This window comes from Panthera leo, chromosome D2 (assembly GCF_018350215.1).
Source record: "Panthera leo isolate Ple1 chromosome D2, P.leo_Ple1_pat1.1, whole genome shotgun sequence".
Lineage (NCBI taxonomy): Eukaryota > Metazoa > Chordata > Mammalia > Carnivora > Felidae > Panthera > Panthera leo.
In genome coordinates this window covers 51,097,185-51,119,329 of record NC_056689.1, presented here as the reverse complement: position 1 = coordinate 51,119,329, position 22,145 = coordinate 51,097,185, and the positions used below count along the sequence as shown (strand labels likewise).

The window sequence follows — 22,145 nt, the reverse complement described above, 5'->3', positions numbered from 1 at the left end:
CACAAGGTTTCCAAAGGAGGGATATTCCCTGTCCACCCCCATCTTCTTGCCCTACACCATATTCCTCCCCATAGAGGTGGAACAGTTCATTTGGTTAGTACGTGACAACCGTTTCCCAGTTTTCAAATGGACAGAGTTTTTCTACAAAAGATATTAAGCGTAAGAGATTCGGCCTCTTTCTCTGTTTCTCTAGCTGGACAGTGAAAGGCAGGAACCTGGGTAGTTCTGCTCTGCAGCCTCAAATTTTGTTCCAAAGCCTACACCAGGTGGAGATTGCACAAGACCATGTTCACCTTCACACCACGCTATGTCTTCCCATCTAGACTTCATCAATAATGAAGCAAATATTTTGTCTACCTGCTGAAGCGCGTATCTGTTTTTTAATTAGTGGGGAAGGGCTGGTGCTTTCCATGGGTCCTCCTCAAAGACGCCACCACTGCCTTCGGGTTAGAAGTCAGAGGACATGGACCTGACCCCACAGATCTCAGTGGGTTCTTCTGCCCACAAACACTGGTGTTTTAACAGCAGTATGTAAGCAAATTGAGTGGTGAGGAAGCTTTCTAAGGTTTTGTTCGGTGGATACTTTAATTACGTCTGCCCTAGAGGGCAATATTAAACTGAGATTTAGGGATTCTGGTTCCTCCAAGAGCCAACCCTTCCACACACATCCGTGATCTGGGGCAAGACACAATCTTTCTAGCCTTTGAAAGACTTTAGCTTCCTCATCTTTTGAAGGAAGGGATAACTTCCCTATTTTTTAAGGTACTTTCCAACTCTAAAGGGCAGAAAAGGCTTTAATAAATGTATTCTGGGATTTTAAAAGCAGACGTTGACATTGTATACCTGGGCCTCACAGTTCCTGAAGGTCAATGACCTTCCACCTCATGGCTGGGGCACCTCACCCTTCTCAAGCTCAGTGACATTCTGAATTTACATCATCACTCAGAACTGATCCCCCCCATAGCGACAAGACACTCTGAAAGTTCCCCGTGCCCTCTGCCACCAGCCACACAACCACCCCCTGCACATCCTCTCTTATGTCTCCCTCCCCCCTTCCCTGCTGAACCAGCCGCTACCCTTTAACCCATTCCATTCTCCTGACTGTTGCCCACTGTCCCAGACAGTCTTCCACTCTCTGGGAAGTCTCTACTGTGCCTCTCTACTCCTGTGCCTCTCTACTCCACCAAGGGCCCAGATGGAATTGGCAGTGCCAGTGATACTCATATCACCACTTCCAATTCTCTGAGCACTGCTGGAGAGAGTCAGGGAGACGGGGAAGATTCCTTCTACCACTGGTCAGGCCCAGCCACCTCTGGCTCCCTATAGCGCTCAGATGTGCAGCTACTCCAAGCTCTTCCCCTTCCCCCTCTCCCAACTTTACCCCTCACTCCCAACTTACTTTGACCAAATCAACTAGCCTCCTCTGTTGTTGCTCTTACTTCCCAACAGAAGGCAATGGATCCATTTCGGATCCAGCCACCCTCCCTCCCAGCTCCCAACTTCCCTTTCTAAATCTTTTTGCCTTTATGTAACCTCTTTTCCCCTCTAGGTCACATCTGTTTTTCCATGAACAACTATCTGTGCCATGACCTGGGCAATCAAATAATTTATTTTTCAAAAAAGGACCTTCTTGTAGAATGAAAATGAGGATTATTTGTCCAGGTATTTGTAATATCTGTCCAAACATTATCCCATAAATAAACTGGGGTAACAGGTGTGAACTGAGACTGTCCTGGGTGATCCGGACATACAGCCACTGTCTCTTGCTCCTACCACCGCCCCCCCCCCCCCCCCGACTACTTGTGGAGGGCCTGGTGCAGGAATCACCTTCCCACTCCCTCTCCTGATCTTCAGTCCCTCCCTCTCCACTGGACAGCCACCACACTCTCAGGCCTTTCTTATGCTTTTTAGTCACTGGCCTCTCAGATTTTCACAGTGCAATCATAGTTTACCCTCACTCCATTTCCTTCCCATTCAGGGACCCCTCAGGCATCTATCTGGCGACTTATCTCTGACTTATCTCCACTGCCCAACTGACTCCATCCTCAAAGGCTGCTGACAATGGTCTCCCAGATGCGTCCAATGGCTTCTTCCCAGTCTTTGATCCTCCACCCTCCAACCTTATCAGCCTTCGCCAATCTTCCTCTCTCACCTTTCCTGACCCAGTCCTTTCCTTGTTCTCTTGCTTCCCTCTTCTCAGCATCCTGACAGCCTCTTTCTGTCTCCCTCCAAGCGCACAAATACTGGTTTTTCCAAGGCTCTGCCCTGGCCTTCTCACCCACACCGTGAACCCTTCTCACAACTTAATCCCTTCACAAGGATGCCCCAAATCTTCCTCTATTTGCAATGGTCCACAGGCACACAAATGTGAACATATCCAAATGCAAACTTATCGCCACTTCCATTCATGAGACAAACACTTATTGGTTGCATTCTACTACTAGCAGGTGCCTTTACTAGTGGTTCTTCTTGACTATTTCAATTCCTGCCATTGCCGTCCAGTCCCTCCGCTTCCATCTTTCATTTGTCCCTCAACTCCCTCATGTAATTAGTCAACAAGTCCTGTCGCATTCACTTCTATGGTGTCACACCCAGCCCACCTGCTCCCACCCTAATTTATATTCTCTGTTGCTTCTCTTCTGGAGAGTATTTTAATAGTTGCCTAACTGGACTGCCCGTGGCTCCTCTGATTCAGATTAATTTTCTTAAGGCATAGCTTTAATCACATCACCTCCCCCACCTTAAAATACCTTTGATGGTGATATACTGCCTGCAAAATGGGCTCCTCAGCCCAGCATTCAAGACCATCACAGTAGGGTCCTAGCCTTGCCATGCAGCCTTCTGGCCGACTATCCTGCCTCCAGGTTCCTCACCCTTCAGCGTAAGCATGTCCCTCTCCATTTCTAGATATGCTCCTACATCCTTTTATTCAGGTCTTAGTATAGGCTGGTTCCCACCTCTCTGCCAGCTGAAGTCTTACTAATTGTTTAAGGCCTTGCTCAGGATGCCTGAATTCGGTCTTATTTAAGTTTTTCCTTCTCTGAAATCACAAATAATTTTCTTTGTGCCTCTCTCACAGTTCTTCCATGTAATATAGCCTTTGGTTACCTCTCCTATGCTCCTTGCATGACTCTCAAACCTCTCAAGGAAAGGGTGCCAAGGCCTGATTAACCTGTATACTCCTTATACTGCTTTATATATAGTAAGCTGAGAGGCTGAAATATTCAAGTTAACTTGGTATCCATCATATATCATGTGATATATGAAAAGAATGAAATGTATTTAATGAAATACATTACAATGAAATGAAAATGTATTTAATATCATCAAAGTTAATTATGCCAAATTCTTAGGAAGGCCTAGAAACAAACCATTTCTGCTGTTGGTTCAAGGATACATGAATGTTAGATCAAGGATATATGAATCATTTTACTAACTTTGCAGGAGAACTGTGCATTCTTTATTGGTTCCTTAAACTACAGACATGTACAGAGATAGACCAGATCTTAGAGAACATTTAATTCCTCCCCAAACCACACCTCCCCCTGCCCTTGTCCTATCCCAACTACCAAGGCTCCAGTTGAGAAAACAAAAGTTTTGAGAGAGGAAGCTGTTCCCATGGTCACATAAATCAGAAGTCATAATTGTAGCCATTCCATTTATTAAGGACCTAGTGTACATCAGACATTTTACAAATGCTATCCAGCCCCATGACAATCCTTCGAGGGAGGTGGTACTACCCCCTTAGAAGATGAGAGAATGCTCAAGAAAAGTGAAGTAAGTTGCTACAGAGGGCCCTGCTTATTAGGGGCAGAGTTGAGCTTCAGCCCTAATTCTATTTGGCTGTCAAGTCTAGGCTTTTCTAATTGGACACTGTGGCAGAGGCAAGACCTACCATATGTCTTGACTCCTGTCCTACTGTTTCTCCAGTGAATAATTATGCCAACTAAGCAAGCACACATACTTAAAAGTTGTAAGTCATTTTGTTTGAAACTGGAGGCATGAAAATTAAATAGTAGCTTCATTACTATGAAAGTTCTAAGGTTAATAACTGCCAACATCCTGACTCTTGTCAAAAAACTTCTCCAATCTGGAAGAGAGATATGTTTTCCTGCTTTTGCAATTCATAAGTACATTCCTTGACTTAAAACACATTTGCCCAACCACATTCAGCAAGTATTTTTGAGCTCCTAGATGTCCAAGGCACATGGGAGGGCACAAAGTTGAAGACGAAACAGTTTTACTTGGAGAGTTTACAAGCAACAGGCAGTCAATGTATTAATGGTAGGAACCTCTCCTCCCCTACTTAGGGGAGCTCTGGTTAATTTAGGGACTTCCCACAAGAAGTCAAGACACTTAAGTTCTAATCCCTGCTCTGCAGCCTTGGCAAGTCTTCTCGCTGTGTCTCAGTTTCCTCAGCAAAGGGACTGGTACAAAGGAATGAATTGTGCTAAGTAGTCTCAAGGTCGCTTCTAGCTTTAAATTTCTATTATTGCCCAGCTTACTCTTGAAATTAGATTACACTTTTGAAAGCGATCACAACTACTGTCAGGGAAAGGGACCTGCTGGGTGCCCACTCCTCTTTAACTTTGGGAGTACCGAGTTCTAAAAACATTGCTACAAGAGTAAAGCTGAGTAATATCCTTGCAAAGTTTACCATTTATAATAATAAAAAGTACACTAAAGTTTACCCTCTAAGGAGGTAACATTCAGCACTACATTTGAATTCTTCCATTGCATCATTGCCTGATTACAGCTTTAATTCTTTACAATACATTTAAGATGTTTAAAATATTTTAAGTATCTTCTCCTTCCATCTACTCTTCTGTAGAGTTATTGACATTAACGACAACAAAGAAGAGAGATACGGCCTCTTGTATTCACTTAGTTAAACTGAGACTTCATATTAAGTGCTACTTCCGATGGACCTTCCCAAGCTTCAGCTAATGCTGAAGTTGGTGAAAACAGCGGGGAGGGAGGAATATAGAACTATGGGTATTTAAAATATGAGTTTTAAAACATATAGGCCTGTGGGAACTTGACCTTGTTGATTCTGTTTCAATATCCTGCACTTGTTTTCAATTAGCACAGGTAATGTTTTTAAGCACCCAGTCTTCTACGGTAATATGCTTTCTCTTGACAAGGCTCCCTGTGCCTTATCTTTCTTCACACTCAGCATCTTAGGATGTGATGCTCAAACGCATCTTGTGCCATCAGTTAAACAAGCACAGAGGAGGAAATGAATCAACCAAAAGAAAACTGGAAGGAAAAAAAAACCAAAAAACAAAACTGTGCCATCTCAGTGCCTTGCTCATAAAAGGCATTGACTTTCAACTGTCAAAGATAGCCCTACCAAGAAACGAGGAAAGAGAATTTGTTCATTCGCTAGTCAACAAATACTGAGTGCCTAGTATATGCCAGGTACTGTGCTAGGTGCTAGAGTTACAGCGGTGAGCAAAACAGGCAAAAATCCCTGCCACAGTGGAGGTTACACTCTAGTGCAAAGAGACAGGACTTAAAGAATACCTAAACAAAACCACTTCAGATGGCGATGAAGTGCTCTGGAGAAAATAAAATAGGATTGGGTGTGGTTCCTGGGGTGAGGGTGAGAAGCTATTGAAGATGATCAACAGGGCCTTGCTGAATACATTCAGGACGTGAGTCCTGAACGCTAAGAAAACTTGACTCTGAATCCTACAAATGTGGAATGAGGTGGGAATGAGTCAAGTCAGTCTTTAAGGGTGGTCACAGTGGCTCAAAGTTCTGTATTAACGGCAAACTAAGTTCCTTTTTGGTTTGCCTTAAAAAAAAAAAAAAACAAAAAACAACAAAACCAAAGCCTAAATCTTTAACTGGGACTTCTACTTAGGGGCCACTTGTTTTTCTTTTAAGATCCACCAACTTTTCAAGTTTGTGCTAATTACTTTAGCGGTACTTAAGTACAGGCGATGACTAGAAGGACTCCTTCAGAACCCAGTACCTCACCTGACACCATCCAAATTCTGAATGAGACAGGACCCAGCCTTGCAGCGAATCAGCGCTCCTCCGCCGACTCATTAATGCAGCCAGGTGGAATCCTGTAACCTTTCCAAGAATGGGAAACGAGCTTCGGGGAATCTGGGGAACCTGACACCCCAAAGTTCCCACACGTTGAGGCAGGGGCAAAAAACAAGCCGCCGCTCTTTTGCATGAACTCTCCCCCGCCCCTCCAGGCGTCATCGCTGCAGAAGGGCCGCTGTCCCCGGGTCGGAGGCACACTGCGAGTACGCGCGCGTGTGTACCCCGCATGAATCATCGGCGCCCGGGTCCGCGGGCGATGATTCATTCACCGCCCTGGAGCTCACGGCCACACGTTCCGGGCGTACTATGACGGCCGCACACGCAGCTTCCTTAATATTAAACAAATGTTTCAAAGTACGAATGCCCGGAGCCAGAAACGTGTAGACCCAGGCGAGGCGGCGGGGAGGAAACGGCACGTTTCGGCCGCTGCCCGACCGTTCCCGGGGCCGGGAGGGGAGCGGCGGGCACGTCCGCCCGCCCCTTGGGCCCCCCGCCCGCCTCCCGGGCCCCCGGCACCCCCCCAACCTCGGCACGCGCGTCGGCGGCGCCCGCAGGGGGCGCGGAGGGCGCACAGGTGGGTCCCCGCCCGGCCCTGCCTCCCGCCCCTCCCCGCCACTCGACGAAGGCCGACGCTCCCTCGCCAACGCGCCTCCCGCTCGCCCCTTCCCTCTCCGTGACATCTTATATAATAACCCGAGCTAATCAAAACGGAAGCGACGCGCGCAGCCGGGGCCCGTCTCGCGGCCGGGGCTAGATGCTCGCCCCCCGAGCCCGCGGCCCCCGAACTAGGCGCCCGGGCGCGCGGCTCCGGGGCGGGGGGGAAGGGCCCGAGCGCCGCCCCGGCTCGTCCCTCCTCACAGAAGGCGCCGCTCCTGCCGGTCCCCGTCAGGAAGCCGCGAGCGTCACAAACTGCGTCAGCTTCTTCAAACACATTTCATGGTCTCCCTCCAGCCCGGGAGCCGGCTGCTCCCGAGGCGGGGCCGCGGCCGGGGCTGGAAGGAGCCCCTCCGGGGAGGAGAAAGTTCCTCGGGGCCCTCCCCTCGCCCGCACCGCGCCCGGCCCCGCCGCGCCTCCAGCCCCTCTCCGCGCGACGCCCGCCCCGCCGCGCAGCCCGCCAGCCCGCGCCAATGTCAGCTTGGGCAACTTGTGACCCCCGGGCGCCGGGCGGCCCCCTCCCGCCCGCCGGGCTCGCCCGGCGCCGGGGGCCTCCCCCTCCACTCCCCCCGCCGGCCCAGCGGAAAGCGGCGACGCCAGAAACTTCCCCGGGCCGCGCCGGGCGGGGAAGCCGCCCGGGTCCCCGTGCATCGCCCTTACCTTGCTCTCGGGAGGCCACGATCCGGGCGGGCCGCGCGGGGCGCGTGGTGCGCGAGCGCGCGCGCGTGGGGCGGTAGGTGAGGGAGCCCGCGCCGGCGGGGGCGGGGCGGGGCAGCGGGGGTGCGGGCGGCGCGGGCGGGGGCGGGGGGGCCGGCCCGGCGGGCGGGCGCGAGGAGAGCGGAGCCGGCGGCGGCGGCGGCGGCGGCGGCGGCGGCGGCGGGCGCGGGGCGAGCGCGCCGAGGGGGCGGAGGAGTTGCCGTGGGTTTGTTTACGCATTGCTGCCCGGCTCGGGGCACAGCCCGCACTCCCTGATTGGACACAAACTGGGGCACAGCCTCTCGCCGCCGCCCGCCAGGCCTCCTCGAGCAGCCGCCGCGCAGCTCCCGGAGCGCCCTGCCCGGCACGGCCCGCGGCGGCGCCCGGGCCTGGAGGGGACGAGCCGCGGCGGCCGCGGAGCCACTCGTCGGCCCAAGGCTCGCCATCGCCCACCTGTAGTGGCCCGACCTTGGCAAGGAGAAATTCGAAACTTCTGAGCTGGGGACTTCGTGTCATTCAGCTGGAGAAGGGGCACTTTCTCCCCCCCCCCCCCCCCCCCCCCCCCACGGAGGAAGCTTGCCCTTGAGTGGATAGAAAGCAGCGGCTCAAATGTGCCCCTTCGGCGATGGTCAAGCCGAACCTTCCTCTGTAAGCTATCCCTGGGAGCTCAGTTTCCTCCCGGGCCTTCAGCTTCTCGGCTTGTATTCTGTCCTCACGCAGCATTCAAAGTTGCCATCCCAGGAATGACCTTGCCTCATGATGCCTAAGATCCCAGATGAGTCCCCATGGCCTCAACCCCCGATTCCTCAGCCTCAGAGTATTCCACACCTGGGCCTCCACTTGTCGGTCTCCTCTCCACTGACAACCCTCACCCCCAAGACCTTTGCCTGCAGACAACACCTTAGGCGCCCCCGTTCTTTCCAGATGGATTTTGATCCTGCTCCGTTCTCTGCCACAAACCCAGAGAACCCTGTAGCTCCCACAGCTTGTCAAACCCTCGTGGACACAGCTTGTCTAGCATCTCCTACCGTCTCTGTGCAGTCTCCACCAGCCGGGTGCAGAACCCACCCCTTGTGGCCGGCACCAGTTTGGCTTGAGGGTCAGTCATGTGCCTACTCTGTGCCCCCAACCAGTCTGTGGATTCCTTAAGAACAGGAGCCTGGTTTTAACAGGGCCCTGGGGATGGGAGAGATGAAAGCTGTAAGAATAAAATTGTCACTGAATGTCTGCAGCTCTGCTGGTGCCGGAAGGACTCAAGAGAGTCTCTATCAAGAGGGTCTCCTGATAGTCTGCAAACCTCATCTTGCAAAAAGCAAATACTTCCAAAACCCGAGAATGCCCTCCATTTCCCCTGTGTCTCTGTGTCTTTTCCCTGCCACACCTAGCTATGTGCCCTCTATACTCTTAATGGGCACCTGATAACCCTTGGGGGAGTAAAACTGAGATGTTCCCTAAGCTAAAGCTCAAGGTGATTAAAGTGAATATAGTAAATCGTGAAGGAATAGACATGAATGCCCAGGAACCCAGTCATTTTACAGATAATTCCTGGGGCTAAGAGTCCCTCAACTCTGACAGCTAGTATGGATTTGCCAGTCTCCAGTCGAACACCAGAGAAGTAGACCCAGACCCTCCCCGACTCTTGGGATGGCTGGATTTCTTTCTCTCTTGAGATTCACTGCTTCCAGTCCCACTGGGAAAGCTGTCTTTGAATTCTGAGGGTAAATCCAAGTGAAAGTAAAGTTTTCTTTCCCAGGCAGTTCCATAGTGATGATTTAAGGCAGCAAATTAGTTACAAACGTGCTGAAAGAACTGGAAGTGCAACCAGGGGAAGGTGAGGCAATCCTGAGATTAGCAACTGCTGGATGCATCTCTCCCCTAGGGCTGGAGGGACAAAGGGAAGAGGCTGCCGGAACCTTGAAGGTCTTGCCCAGTGCGAGCTGAAGCCATGAAGGAACTTACAAAGAATGCTGAAGATGCCTCCCATAGCAAAGAAATCCCTCTCACCCTCCAGGGCCACCCAGTGGTAGAAAGTAGAAGCCAGGGGACAGGATGACAGAGAGCAGGGGTCAGAGCCCCTACAGTGCAGATCAGAGTAGGGAAAGGAGGTGGATCAGAGAGCACAGTGGCAGGCCACTGACGTTCCGGGCATGGGTGCAACATCTGGTTACCCGGGGGACTCTTCTTTCGCAGGGATTCTGCAGGAACAAAGCACACTTTGTTTCTGATCCCCAGCACTCCCTTCCTCCTTCTGGTCCCTCTTTGCCCTTTTGCTTCCATTTCTCCTTCTAGCTTCTTCTCTACCATAATTCCCTTATATTTCCTTTTTCTCTCTTATTCTGTGGCTCCCATTTTTCTTTTTGGGTTCCAGTATACTTCCTCCTGACTTCTCTTCTCTCCATGGAGTCTCTGCTCCCCTCTTTGTCCTACTCCTTCCTGAGCAGGATGGCAGCCTTCTTCAGCATGAAGGAGATCAGTGGGTTCCTATGGTAGGTCATGGAATCCGGACCTATCGTATAGTTCCCCTCCAGACACCGTGCGAGGCATTTCACATATGTGATCTCATTTTATCTTCGCCTCACCTGCTAGCTGGGCACCCTTGAATAAACTCCGGTGGCTTCATCATTTTCCATCAGAGGGAAGGCTTTGCTAGTACAGGTCACCAACGTCACTGCTCTTAGCTTTCCTCCTCTGTTAGGTGCCTCCCTCCCCCCTTTCTTTTTCTTATCCCACATCTCTTCCTTCCACTAGCTCAACTATTTTTCCTAAATCTCAACTCTCAACAGCCTAATAGATCTGTACTCTAAATTGGCATTTCAGCTGACTTTGGCAGGGTGGGGAGAATTCAATAAATGGAGATTGAGGAAAAGCATTCTTCGTGGGACAGTGAATAAAATGGTCCAGTTTGAATGAATAAAAGGTACAGGTAGGATATAGGACCAGATTTCAAATATTTGCCTTTAGATTTCAGCTAAGACAGACTACGCAGAAACAGAAATTCACCTTAAGTATATTCAGCGTGTGTATAATTCATATAATTAGAATCATAATATTTTAAAGCCAGAAAGAAATCAAGACCTTGTCTTGATTTGTCCATTTTTAAGTGAATGAACTGAGGCCCACCAGGCTTAGGTAGCTGGAGTATTGCGGTAGTTAACCACGGACATTAGAGGGGTGCCTGGGTGACTCAGTCGATTAAGTGGCTGACTCTTGATCTCAGCCTGGGTCATGATCTCATGGTTCATGGTATTGAGCCCCACATTGGGCTCTGCACTGGTGGCATGGAGTCTGCTTGGGATTCCCTCCCTCTCTCTCTTTCTTTCTCTGCCCCTCCCCTGCTCATGTGCATGCACATGTATGTACCTTCTCTCTCAAAAAGGTAAATAAACTTTTTAAAAAAGCAAAAAAAATGTGGACATTAGAGTTTGAATACCTGTGTTCAAATGCCCACTTTGACAAATGTTAGGTTATTTGACCTTGAACTTATCAGTGTTTAAGATTCCTCATCTATAAGATAGGAAAATGATAGAATCTATCCCAGTGGGCTGGTGTGAGAATTAAATGTTCTTACAGGTAAAACACATAGCACAGTGCCTGGCACATAGTCAGTCTTCACTAAATAGAGGTGAATATTATTATGATTTCCCACGGCTATTTGGCTGGTAAATACCGGAGTCAGAAATGGTCCCCAAACCTTTTAAGCAGTAATTGAGTGTTCTCCCCATTTCTTAGAAGCCATATCTTAGGATGCTGTCTGTGAAAATATGGCGGCTCCTCTGGCCTGGTGTTCTCAGTTATCCTCCTGGCTTCCATTCCTCTACACCTCCTGCTATCTGCTCTGCCACCGGCCTCAGCAATCCCACGATACAATCAGTATTGCATCCTGTGAAGTTCTGGGTGGGGGGCATGAAAAATTAGCAATGGGCACATTCCACGTTAAGCAATGTAGTTTACCAGTTCTGATATCCTCAAATTTTACTCATTTAAATTTCAAAGGACAAAAAATAATTGTTGAATTAAAGGGGTTTGAGTTATCTGTCATCCTGCAGCCTGTAGAGTGTCAAACTTACCGGCTTAAATTTTGATGGTTCCTTAGAGGAACTCACTGGGACCAAGAAAAAGCCTTGGTTTAAAAAGTGAGTGTCCAATCCTTCAATAAGTTGTGATGGAAGAGAATTTTCTTTCTCTCTCCACCTTTCCTTTCTGAGTCTCTGGCCCCACTTTTCAAAACTCCCCAACCCCATGATCTTCATGTAGTTCACTCTCTGAAATGAACCGTGTTACTCACCTTTTTTAAAAAAAAATTTTTTTTAACATTTATTCATTTTTGAAAGGCAGAGAGAGACAGAGCACGAATGGGGGAGGGGCGGAGAGAGGGAGACACAGAAACAGAAACAGAAGCAGGCTCCAGGCTGTCAGCACACAGCCCGATGCAGGGCTCGAACTCATGAACCGCGAGATCATGACCTGAGCCAAAGTTGGCTGCTTAACCGACTGAGCCACCCAGGCGCCCCATTTTTTTTTTTAATCTCTCAGACCTAGCTTGGTATCTGGGGCCTTCCAGGTGCCCACATGCTGTTGAGTGGACTTGAGCAATGCCACATGTACCGAAAGGATGCCCTCTTCCTCCCCCTTCAAATCTTTCTGTCTTCAGTTGACATCCTTAGCTAGTTATCAGCCTGTTGCACTAATTCACTGGAAAGCACGACAACAGCTGAGTGTGAAATAAATCTGCATTTTACAACATAAACTACATTCAAAGAGGGGTATTTTAATGGTGTAAATCCAGGCAGTATTTTAAGAGGGGTGGGAAGACACTTTTGGGGGCAGCTGGACTTTCCTAACACCTTTGCATCACACCGCACAAATAAATAAAACCTCTCATATAAATAAAAGCTCTTTGACTTTCATTGTAACACATTTCACTTCAGATTTCTTAGGCTAAATTGTAGATGGCCTCCATTCTGCATATGGCTGTATTAATTATCCTGCCTAAGTCATTTCCTAAAAGGCACAGTTTTCTTTAATCTTTAAAAAAGTTAATCGTTGTCCATTTTTCTCTTTTACTTCAAAGCTAGACAAAGACCCAATACCCTGACCACTCACTGACCACTATACCAAAGACTGCTACATAGAGAGCATTTAGTAAATGGTAGTTATTTTATTATTGTTATTTACTATCAGTGTTACCACCGTAAAGAGAGTAGAAAGCCTCATCTTTGCTTTCCTTCCAGACTTCTTTCAGAAGTAGGACTTTAGCATCACTTTAGGAGGAGAGGATAATTCACAGAAATCCAGTTTTCCGGGTACCACTTGCTTTTGCTTCTGAAAGAGAGGCTGGAAGGATGGTTAGGGTTAATTGTGCTGCTGGGGGCCTATAATCAGCCGGGCACTATCCATCCCTAGCCTGCCCTCCATAATATTCATGATAAAATGGGGATCACACAGGCAATCTCTGGCCCAAGAATAGTTCATAATGACAGGCCAAAGATTTGTTCTCTGACTGTGCTTACAATTCCTTTAGGGCTTTCTCCTGGATGGACCAGAACATTCTCTGTGTCTAGCTCTGTTTGTTTTTATGCCTCAGACAACAACTTAGAAAAGAGAATCTCCCCAGTGGCTTCCCAGCAAATAATTCTTTTGGTCTCGACTATAGTACTTCATTTCCTTCCCTTAGGACACTTTTTGCACCATGATCATCAAATGGTGTGATTTAACCATCTTCTTCTCTTTGATGATGCCAAAAACAAACAAAATCTCCCATTACTGGTTTTGATGTCCTTTTCTGGATAGGTGTTCTTCTATGGTCCACTGTATTTCTGCATTGTACTTGACTTACCAGGCTTTCCCTGCTCCCTCGCTTTCCTCAAGTGTCTATTACCCCCTGAGCATCTGGCCGTTTATATTTGAACATCTGGTCTTTTTGATTCATAGCAAAAATTGACTTTGGCCTTCTAATAATGAGATTTTTCAAGCATCGCAGAATCATAAAATGTTAACGGTGGAAGGACTTCTGCAGATAACAGAGGCCGATCGATTCCTTTTATAGTATAAAACCAAGACCCAGAGAAGCCAAGTGTCAGATGCAAAGCTACACAGCCTATGGTGGGGGAAAGCTAGAACCGGACCCAAGACTTCTGCTTCATTTTTTTCTTGTGAGTTGGATTATGATCCCTGGAAATGATACTATGAAGAATTTATAAGTGTCTTCCTCCAACATGTTTACCTTTTCATGTAAGTGGTTTTCCTAATACATTTCCAGGAGGCTCCGAGAAATAAGAATTCCACAAGTGAAAAAAAATGCAGCCACAGGAAGGCATGACTTACAGAGTTGGGACTCAGTGATGATGATGACGACGACTGACGATAACCAGTTCTCACATTTCTATGCTGTCAGTTCTACTATTTTGTTCTCTATAGTCCCAGCTATTTCTGGGTTTCAAGCCTTCCGGAAGCCTAGCTCATTTAGCTGAGGGTGATGGGTGGGTTTTCAGGAGCTGCCTTCCATAGGAATGGTGATGACTTCAAATAGTTAGAGATCTACCCCTAAGCACACATTTGGAAACTTTTCTAAAGTTGAGGAGGTGTGTTCCTAAAATAATGCCAAGTATTGCATACAAAAAGCATTCCCCGGTCAGGCAATCTGAAAAATACGAAATGAAACAGAATTAAAGAGCTTAGGGTCAGTTGGTTCAATTTTACCAGAATTCACAGGATCTTTAAAACAGTAATGTGAATCCTGAATTTCTAAGGGAGGGTGGTGACATGTGTAGAATTTCCCAAACATATTTGACCATCAGATCATTTATGGGACTTGGGTAACATGGAACAAACTTTAGGAAATGTTAAATATCCTTTGAGGTTCAATTAGAGTCTATGGTACTCCCTTTATTCCAAAACTATCTGTTTCAAATGTTAAGATACCTTTCCCTGGGGTTTGTTGTCTTGGATATAATGACTTACCCTGTGCCTCTTCTTCTCATTATTTATCATTTTAGGACCCAGGTGCTATTATTTCTCAGCCTGAATTTCTCCACACAGAAAAAACGTAGTTCATTTAACTCTGACCTCATACCTGAGCTGCCCAATTCCTGTAATTATTTTCAACTGTCCTATTCTTTTCTATAGTTTTCAAGGTGCAGGGTCAGAAAGGTAATAATAATTGTAGTAATTACAAATAGCATTTCTGAGTGTGTGCAGTGGGCCAGATATTGTGCTAACAGCTTTACATGTAACATCCCATTTAATTGTCAACACAACCGTGTGAGGTAGATGTTATGGTTTCCATTTTACACATGAGAAAACCGAGGTGAGCTTAAGTAACTTTGCCCAAGAGGGTCCCAGCAAAGGAGGGGAAGCTGGGATTGAACCTGTGTTCAACTCTGAAGGATTCCAGGCCCCTGCCCTTCCAGTGTTCGTTCTGTTTTTTAATGTATGCGCGGCCTTCCCAACCAGAATCCTTTAAGAGCAGTGGCCACACGGTCCAGACCACAGTAGAATCTTCTGTGCTTGACACAGCACCTGGCATGCTGTAGCCAATACTTCCTTTGAAGAGGAAAATTAAGCAACTTGCCCAAGCCACTCAGCTAGTCAACAGTGGACCTAAGATTTGAACCATCTCCCACACCTTACGCATCATGGATTTCCCACAAGAACCATGCTCTGTGTACCAAGTGAGCTCTTTTTCCCCTTGGAGGTCACATTCACCAGGCTTTTGATCATCCCAAACAAGGCATTTTATGCTCCCATTCACTCTACCCCACCCCCCTACCTGCCACCTGTAACGCATTCATCCTGCCCTCTCCCAAGCAGGCTGTGGTTCTAGACCTAGGGAACTAAATGGCTAATACCCTGGTAAGCAAGAAAGCACTTTTATGGTTCTTGTATGCTAATTTTGCCGCAGGTGTTCTGACATTGGTTGTTCTCAACCCCAGACTTTGCATTTGGAAGCCCTTCCAGATGTTGAAATCTTTCGGTGTAAAATGAGAAGGCATGCGCGGCCTGGAGGGGGTGGTGGGGCACCCGCCGTGGCCCCGCTTCACCGTTGGCTCCACGCATGGTCCCAGCACCCCACTGAGTGCCTCGGACACCCCTCACCCCCAGGCCGTGGGACGGTGGATGGCCGGACACAGCTGGGCAAAGGCATTAGCGGAGGTGTCTCTTTCCTTGACCGTGGCCTCTGCAGCCGTCAGGCTCAGCAGCTGCCCCAATGTCTCCCCAGTTGGAGCCCGTTTTCCTCACTTGGGTTTCCTCCAGGCTTCAGCATGTCAGATTCGAATGGCGCAGCTGAGCATCCCCACAAGAAGGCCAGGACATCTCAGTACCCTGGCTCTAAAGTGGAGCAAAGCCAGGTCCCCAACGAGAAAGTGCCTGGCCGGTCGAATGGCCAGAGTACAAACCTGTTGAGGACACTGCTGGCTCTGTCTTGGCCCAGCCCATGTGGGCAGACCCTGCAGTGGGGGAAAGGAACTTCTTTCCTAAACTCAACGAAAGGGATGGGCATGTTGAAAGAAGGAGCCAGAATGGCTTGTATGAGCTTGAAAATGGCAGACCCAGAAATCCTGCAGGTCAGACAGGGCTTGGTTGGCAGAGGGCTTTTAAGGCCGTGGGTCCCAAATCGTGCCGCAGACCCCATCTCAACCAGGTGGAAAAAGGATGGCACGGGAAATAAAGTTACCCATCCTGTTTCTGAGAGGAGCATCCTGCAATTTGTAGCCATCAAAAGGAAGGACCGTGGAGAATGGGCCATCTCAGGGGGAATGGTGGAGCCGGGAGAGAAAATTAGTACCACGCTGAAGAGAGAATTTGGTGAGGAAGCCATGAGCTCCTTACAGAAATCCAGAGCAGAAACACAGGAGTTGAAGAAACAACTTCACAAACTATTCAGCCAGGAACACTTTGTAGTCTATAAAGGCTACCTGGTTGATCCTGAAACACATAATGCGTGGATGCAGACGGAAGCTGTGAACTACCATGACGAAACGGGTGAGGCGATGGACGAGCTTCCTCTGGAAGCCGGTGATGATGCCAAGAAAGTGAAGTGGGTGGACGTCACTGATCAACTCAGGCTTTGTGCCAGACATTCCCAGTTCATTCAATTTGTGGCTGAGACACGAGGTGCCCACTGGAGTGAGGGCACGTGTCCCAGGTGCCGTGAATACCGACTTGGAGTCTCATGAAAGCCGGGGGCCTCCAAATGGACCTGGGGGATGAGAACTCCCACTGAACAGGACAGGGAGGGATCTTCTTCTGGTGATTACTTACAAAACTGTTCACGGTATGAGGGCTTTGTGTCAGGGAATAGTATCAAACACAGGAGATCAGGACCACAGACTTTTGGGTTTTCCAGTCAGAAGAAGAGGAATATAGTCACCTGTTGTATGCGTTGTATACATGACTCTTAACCACATGATTCAACCAGTGCTCTTGGGAGAATTGTAGATGGTACAAAGATAACTTCTCACCAACCATAACCTCTGCTTTTCAGCTAGCTTGCATTTGTCACTCCTTTTTTTTCTCCTGATGTGTTAGATTGTGGTCTGATCTAATGCATAACCTGATATTTTGCATAACGTTTGTTTTTCAAATTGAGCTTTATGTGGTTTCCTATTCATTGTTTTCAAGAACGAAAGCTCTCTGGTTATCCGTGTGTTTAGGATCTTTCATTTTGTGGGAAAGCTTCCTTCTTTATTTTATTCAAAAGGATCAAGTACTTACAAACCAGAAAAATAAAATGCAGTGACAAAATGAGCTTACTATCTAGCACTCTGGTTATCAGAACTATTTCTGAACAGAATGGACGAAGCTCAGGACATTTGTTTCCTCTCATCTTAGAAGACCCTGTAAATGTGAATTCCTGTTGCGAAGAAGTCTTTGTCAGGAGATGTATGTAATCCCAGCCTAATAAAAATACAAATCATGCTTAACTTTTCTCAGTTGAAAATATATATGTATATGTATATGTATATACACATATATACATACACACACACACACACACACACACACATATATATATATATACACACACAGAGAGAGAGAGAGAGAGAGAGAGAGAGAGAAGGTTTTTAATAGTTTGCAAACCCAGAGATACTCCCCTGACAATCAAGAATGAGGGGATTCCAGGGTTGCCTGGGTGGCTCAGTCGGTTGAGCATCTGACTTGATTTTTGGCTCAGGTCATGATTTCACAGTTTGTGAGTTCGAGCCCTGTGTCGAGCTCTGCACTGACAGTGTGGAGCCGGCCTGGGATTCTCTCTCTCTGTCTCTCTCTGCCCCTTCCCCCCTCAAAAAATAATAAACAAACATTTAAAATAAGAATGAAGGGATTCCAGTAGCAACAAATAGGTCAGAAATACATTTCTTTCCTTTCTTGTCACCTAAAACAAGCCACTTAGCGTTATTCGTATATAACACAATGCACGGAAAATTAACTCAAACCACTGCAATGAGCTTTTCATGGCTAGGGTGGAAAAGACTATTGCAGGTACTGATGACTACATAAGGAAACACTTTGATAACAGTAGCTAACACTTCTATCCACTTACTATGTACCCACACTCTTGGAAGTGCTTAAGAGAACACCAGGGTTCTCTTATGTCACAGGTTGGGCTCCCTGGGGAGCAGTCTCTGAGTGGGAGGGAGATCATTAGCATTACAAGATGTTTCTTAGGGACCAACTCCTGGGGGAGGGAGGAGAAGGAAGCAGGATTGGATAGAGTGAGACACTAAAGTTGAAGCCTGGTGAAGGCATCAGCCAACTCCACCGGGAGCTCTGGAGCTGAAAGGCCCTTCTAGCTGCCCTGAACTGGGAGTTCACGCCTTCATACCCCTGTTGACCAGCCACTGGACACGGGTTGCCCCTGGAAGGAGGTGTGACCTTAGGAGAGACAATTTCTTCAGCCAAGGCAATTGCCAAAGAGGGCTGACAGCTGAAGTCCATCTTCTGGTAACACTCCTAGTAGTTAAGAAGGAGAATCTGGGAAAGGGGAGGGGGCAGGCATTACAGGGTCTACCACATATTGTTATCCCAGCTTTACAGATAACATAACTGAGGCACAGAGAGGTTATAGAACTTGAACCAAGTTGTACAACCACAAGTAAGTGGAGGTGGGAATAGAGCACAGACTGTGGGATCCACGGCTTACCTCCTTGGCCGCTATACCACAGTCCTTCCTGTAGTTACGCTCTCAAGAGTCCCCAGGTTCCCTGTGCACTGCTCCTCTAAAAAAGAAAAGAAATGACCATTATATCTCTTCCTAGATGCACATTTGGTCAGAGTTCCCTTTTCTAAACCTGAAGGACATGGGCAGGGTCTCTACTGTTTTTCTCTTAAAAGATGTTGCATTGGGGCGCCTGGGTGGCGCAGTCGGTTAAGCGTCCGACTTCGGCCAGGTCACGATCTCGCGGTCTGTGAGTTCGAGCCCCGCGTCAGGCTCTGGGCTGATGGCTCGGAGCCTGGAGCCTGTTTCCGATTCTGTGTCTCCCTCTCTCTCTGCCCCTCCCCCGTTCATGCTCTGTCTCTCTCTGTCCCAAAAATAAATAAAAAAAAAACGTTGAAAAAAAAAATTAAAAAAAAAAAAAAAAAAAAGATGTTGCATTTACACGGGTGATGATGATTATAAAAAGGTTCACCCCTGGATGCCCAGCATCGGTTCATGTTCAGGAACAAATTTAATACATTGCTTTTCTTTGTGAATTCTATAACTGCTTGTTGATGGGACCATTTGTCCTATATTCCAGCAACTTTTTCCAGGTGAGGCATGCTCCCTGTCTATTTGAATAATTGAGGTACCTGGTTGGTCAAACATATTTTGAATGTTCGTCAACTTATTTTTTTTTTCAAAATGTAAGTTCCTAAAAGAAAATACACTTATACTTACACACACACACACACACACACACACACACACACACACACTAATCATTGCAAAAAAAAAAACTGAAATAAAGAGGGTCTAATGTCTCAAATTTAATATATCTAGACCAGAATTCTTGATTTTTTTTCCCCCAAGAAAACTATTCCTCCATCATTCTTCCCTGGTCATTGGCACCAAAATCCATGCAAAGTTGCACAAGAAAACAAGGAATTTTCCTAGATTCCTTGCTTTTCCTCACTTCTCACATCCAATCCATCTGCAAAATTTAGCTCCATCTCCAACAAATGATATCCCAAATCGTTTACTGCTTTCTGCCTTCACTGACCCCCCCCCCCCCAATAAAGCCACCATCCCTCGTCCCCTAGACTACTGCAAATGCCTCCTCACAGGCCCCTCTCCTTCCACTCTTGTCCTCTTGCGGGTCAATTTCCACCACCACCCCCCCCCAAATTAAATGACATCTTAAAGAATGTCAGTCATATGATGTCCCTTCTCTCTCAAAACCATCTGATGGTTTCTTTTTTCACATAAACTAAAACACAAACTCCTTACCCAGGCCGACCTGTTCTGAATAATCCCTGCATTCTAGTCTGACCTGGTCATGTTCCCTCTGGGCCAGTCTAGCCTTTCTCTTCCTGCTTCATATGTGCTTCTTCCTCAAGGCCTTTGCTTTGCTTTTCCCTGCCTAGAATGTCCCTTCCATATCTGCACCAAGTGGGCCTCTTAGGTCAGTCAGGTCTCAAAGGATACGTCCTCAAAGAGAGTTTTCGGGGCCACCTAATCTAAAGTAGCCTACCCAATCTGTTTTTACTCCCTCATCTTGTTTTATTTTCTACGTGGTATTTAGCACCAGCTGAAATTATCTTGTATATTTCTGTCCACTTACGAGTGAGTATAGGGTTTTTTTCTCTCCTATTAACTGCTATATCACCAGTATCTAGAATAGTGTGTGGCAGGCATGTCCAACAAATTATTTGCTGCTGCTAACAGTTTTCTATATACTCTTGTCTTTAAAATACAAATGCAAATATAGATATAAATATAAATAAATATAAATGTGATCACATTACCCTTGGTCTAACTTTCTTATTTAAAAAACACTTTGTCTTGAAATAATTTTAGACTTACAAAAAAGTTGCAAAAACAGTACAGAGTTCTTGTATAATCCTTCACCCAGGTTCTACAAATGTTGAGAACTTACCTACATAATACAGTTATTGAAACTCGAAAATTAACATTGATTTAATATTTTTTTACTATTAATTCACCTATAGATCTCATTTAAAATTTGCTAATCATCCCACTAATGTCCTTTTTCTGTTCTAGAATCCAAGGATTCCACATTTCGTTTGATTGCCATGTCTCCTTTATTTCCTCCAGACCTAGGAAAGTTCCTTGTTTTGTCTTTCATGACCTTGACAGTTTTCAAGGTGCTGACCAATTGTTTTGCTAGAATGTCCCACAATTTTGGATTATTCTAACATTTTCTTAATTTTTTAAAAATTCTTTTATTTGTTTTTGAGAGAGAGAGAGAGAGAGACAGAGTGTGAGCCAGAGAGGGGCAGAGAGAGAGGGAGACACAGCATCTGAAACAGGCTCCAGGCTCCAAGCTGTCAGCACAGAGCGGACACGGGGCTCAAACCCACAGACCATGAGATCATGACCCAAGGTGAGGTTGGACACAACCAACTGAGCCACACTGGTGCCCCTAAATTCTGTATTCTAAAATGGCGCCTGTATTCTAAAATTTTCTTTTAAATTTTTTAAATGTTTATTTATTTTTGAGAGAGAGAGAAAGAGAGAGAGAAAGAGAGAGGGGAAAAGTGTGAGCGGGGAAGGGGCCCAGAGAGGGAGACACAGAATCCGAAGCAGGCTCCAGGCTCTGAGCTATCAGCACAGAGCCCGACACGGGGCTCAAACCCATGAACCTCAAGATCATGGCCTGAGCCGAAGCTGGATGCTCAACTGACTGAACCACCCAGGTGCCCCTAAAATTTTCTTATAAACAAGTTGAGGTTGTACATTTTTGGCATGAATACTATAGATGTGATGTTGTTTGAAAAAATGAAGATGTATTTTTCAGTGTAATCACTAGCATATATTAAATAGTATGTGCTATATTTTATTTACAATGTTTTTAATTTATCATTTTATTTACAATTTTTCATGCCCAATGTGGAGCTTGAACTCATGATCCTGAGATCAAGAGTTGCATGCTCTACCAACCAAACCAGCCAGGCCCCCCAGTATATGCTATATATTGAAGTGTCACCATCGAGTTTCCAACCACCTTGTACTACTTTTAAACAACATTTTTATATTTTTATGCACATACACGTGCACATACATACACATATAATTGAATATACGTATTCTAACCCTCCAGCTCTTTCTCTGTAAGAGAAGGTATCCAGGAAGCTCTGGATTTCATTCACTATACTCTCTCTCCTCCTTCTTGAAGTTCATGAAGTGACACTTGAATGCTGTATTATACCACTTTGTCAGTTACCTATTTCTACCAAAAAAAAAAAAAAAAAAAAATCCTGCAAACTATCCCAAAACACTGGAGCCTAAGACAAAAACCATCTAGTTTATACGTTTGAAGGTTGACAATTAGGGCTGAGTTTGACAGGGTGGTGTTTTCTGGTCATGCCTGGGGCTCGCATCTGGGAATTGGGTGGCTTTTGGCTAATCTAGGATAACCTCAGATAGGATGATAAAAGAGAATCTTCTCTGCACCTCATGTCTCCCATCCTCTATCAGGCTCATCCAGATATGTTCTTATGACAATGGCAGGGGAGCCAAGATCTAATGGAAACATGGAAGGATTCTTGAGTCCCAGGCTCGGAACTGGCCCTGA

General features: G+C 46.7%; 1 protein-coding gene and 1 pseudogene across 1 annotated transcript in view; one reads left to right on the top strand and one right to left on the bottom strand.

The window, feature by feature from the left end:
- Positions 1-7,445, bottom strand: part of PCGF5 (polycomb group ring finger 5) — a 123,587-nt gene extending 116,142 nt beyond the window's left edge. The window contains exon 1 of the mRNA XM_042909002.1: positions 7,375-7,445. The gene's annotated coding sequence lies outside the window, so the exon portion shown is untranslated. The remainder of the gene's footprint in view (positions 1-7,374) is intronic.
- An 8,080-nt stretch (positions 7,446-15,525) lies between these two features.
- Positions 15,526-16,586, top strand: LOC122201823 (annotated as a pseudogene).
- The last annotated feature ends 5,559 nt before the right edge of the window (positions 16,587-22,145 follow it).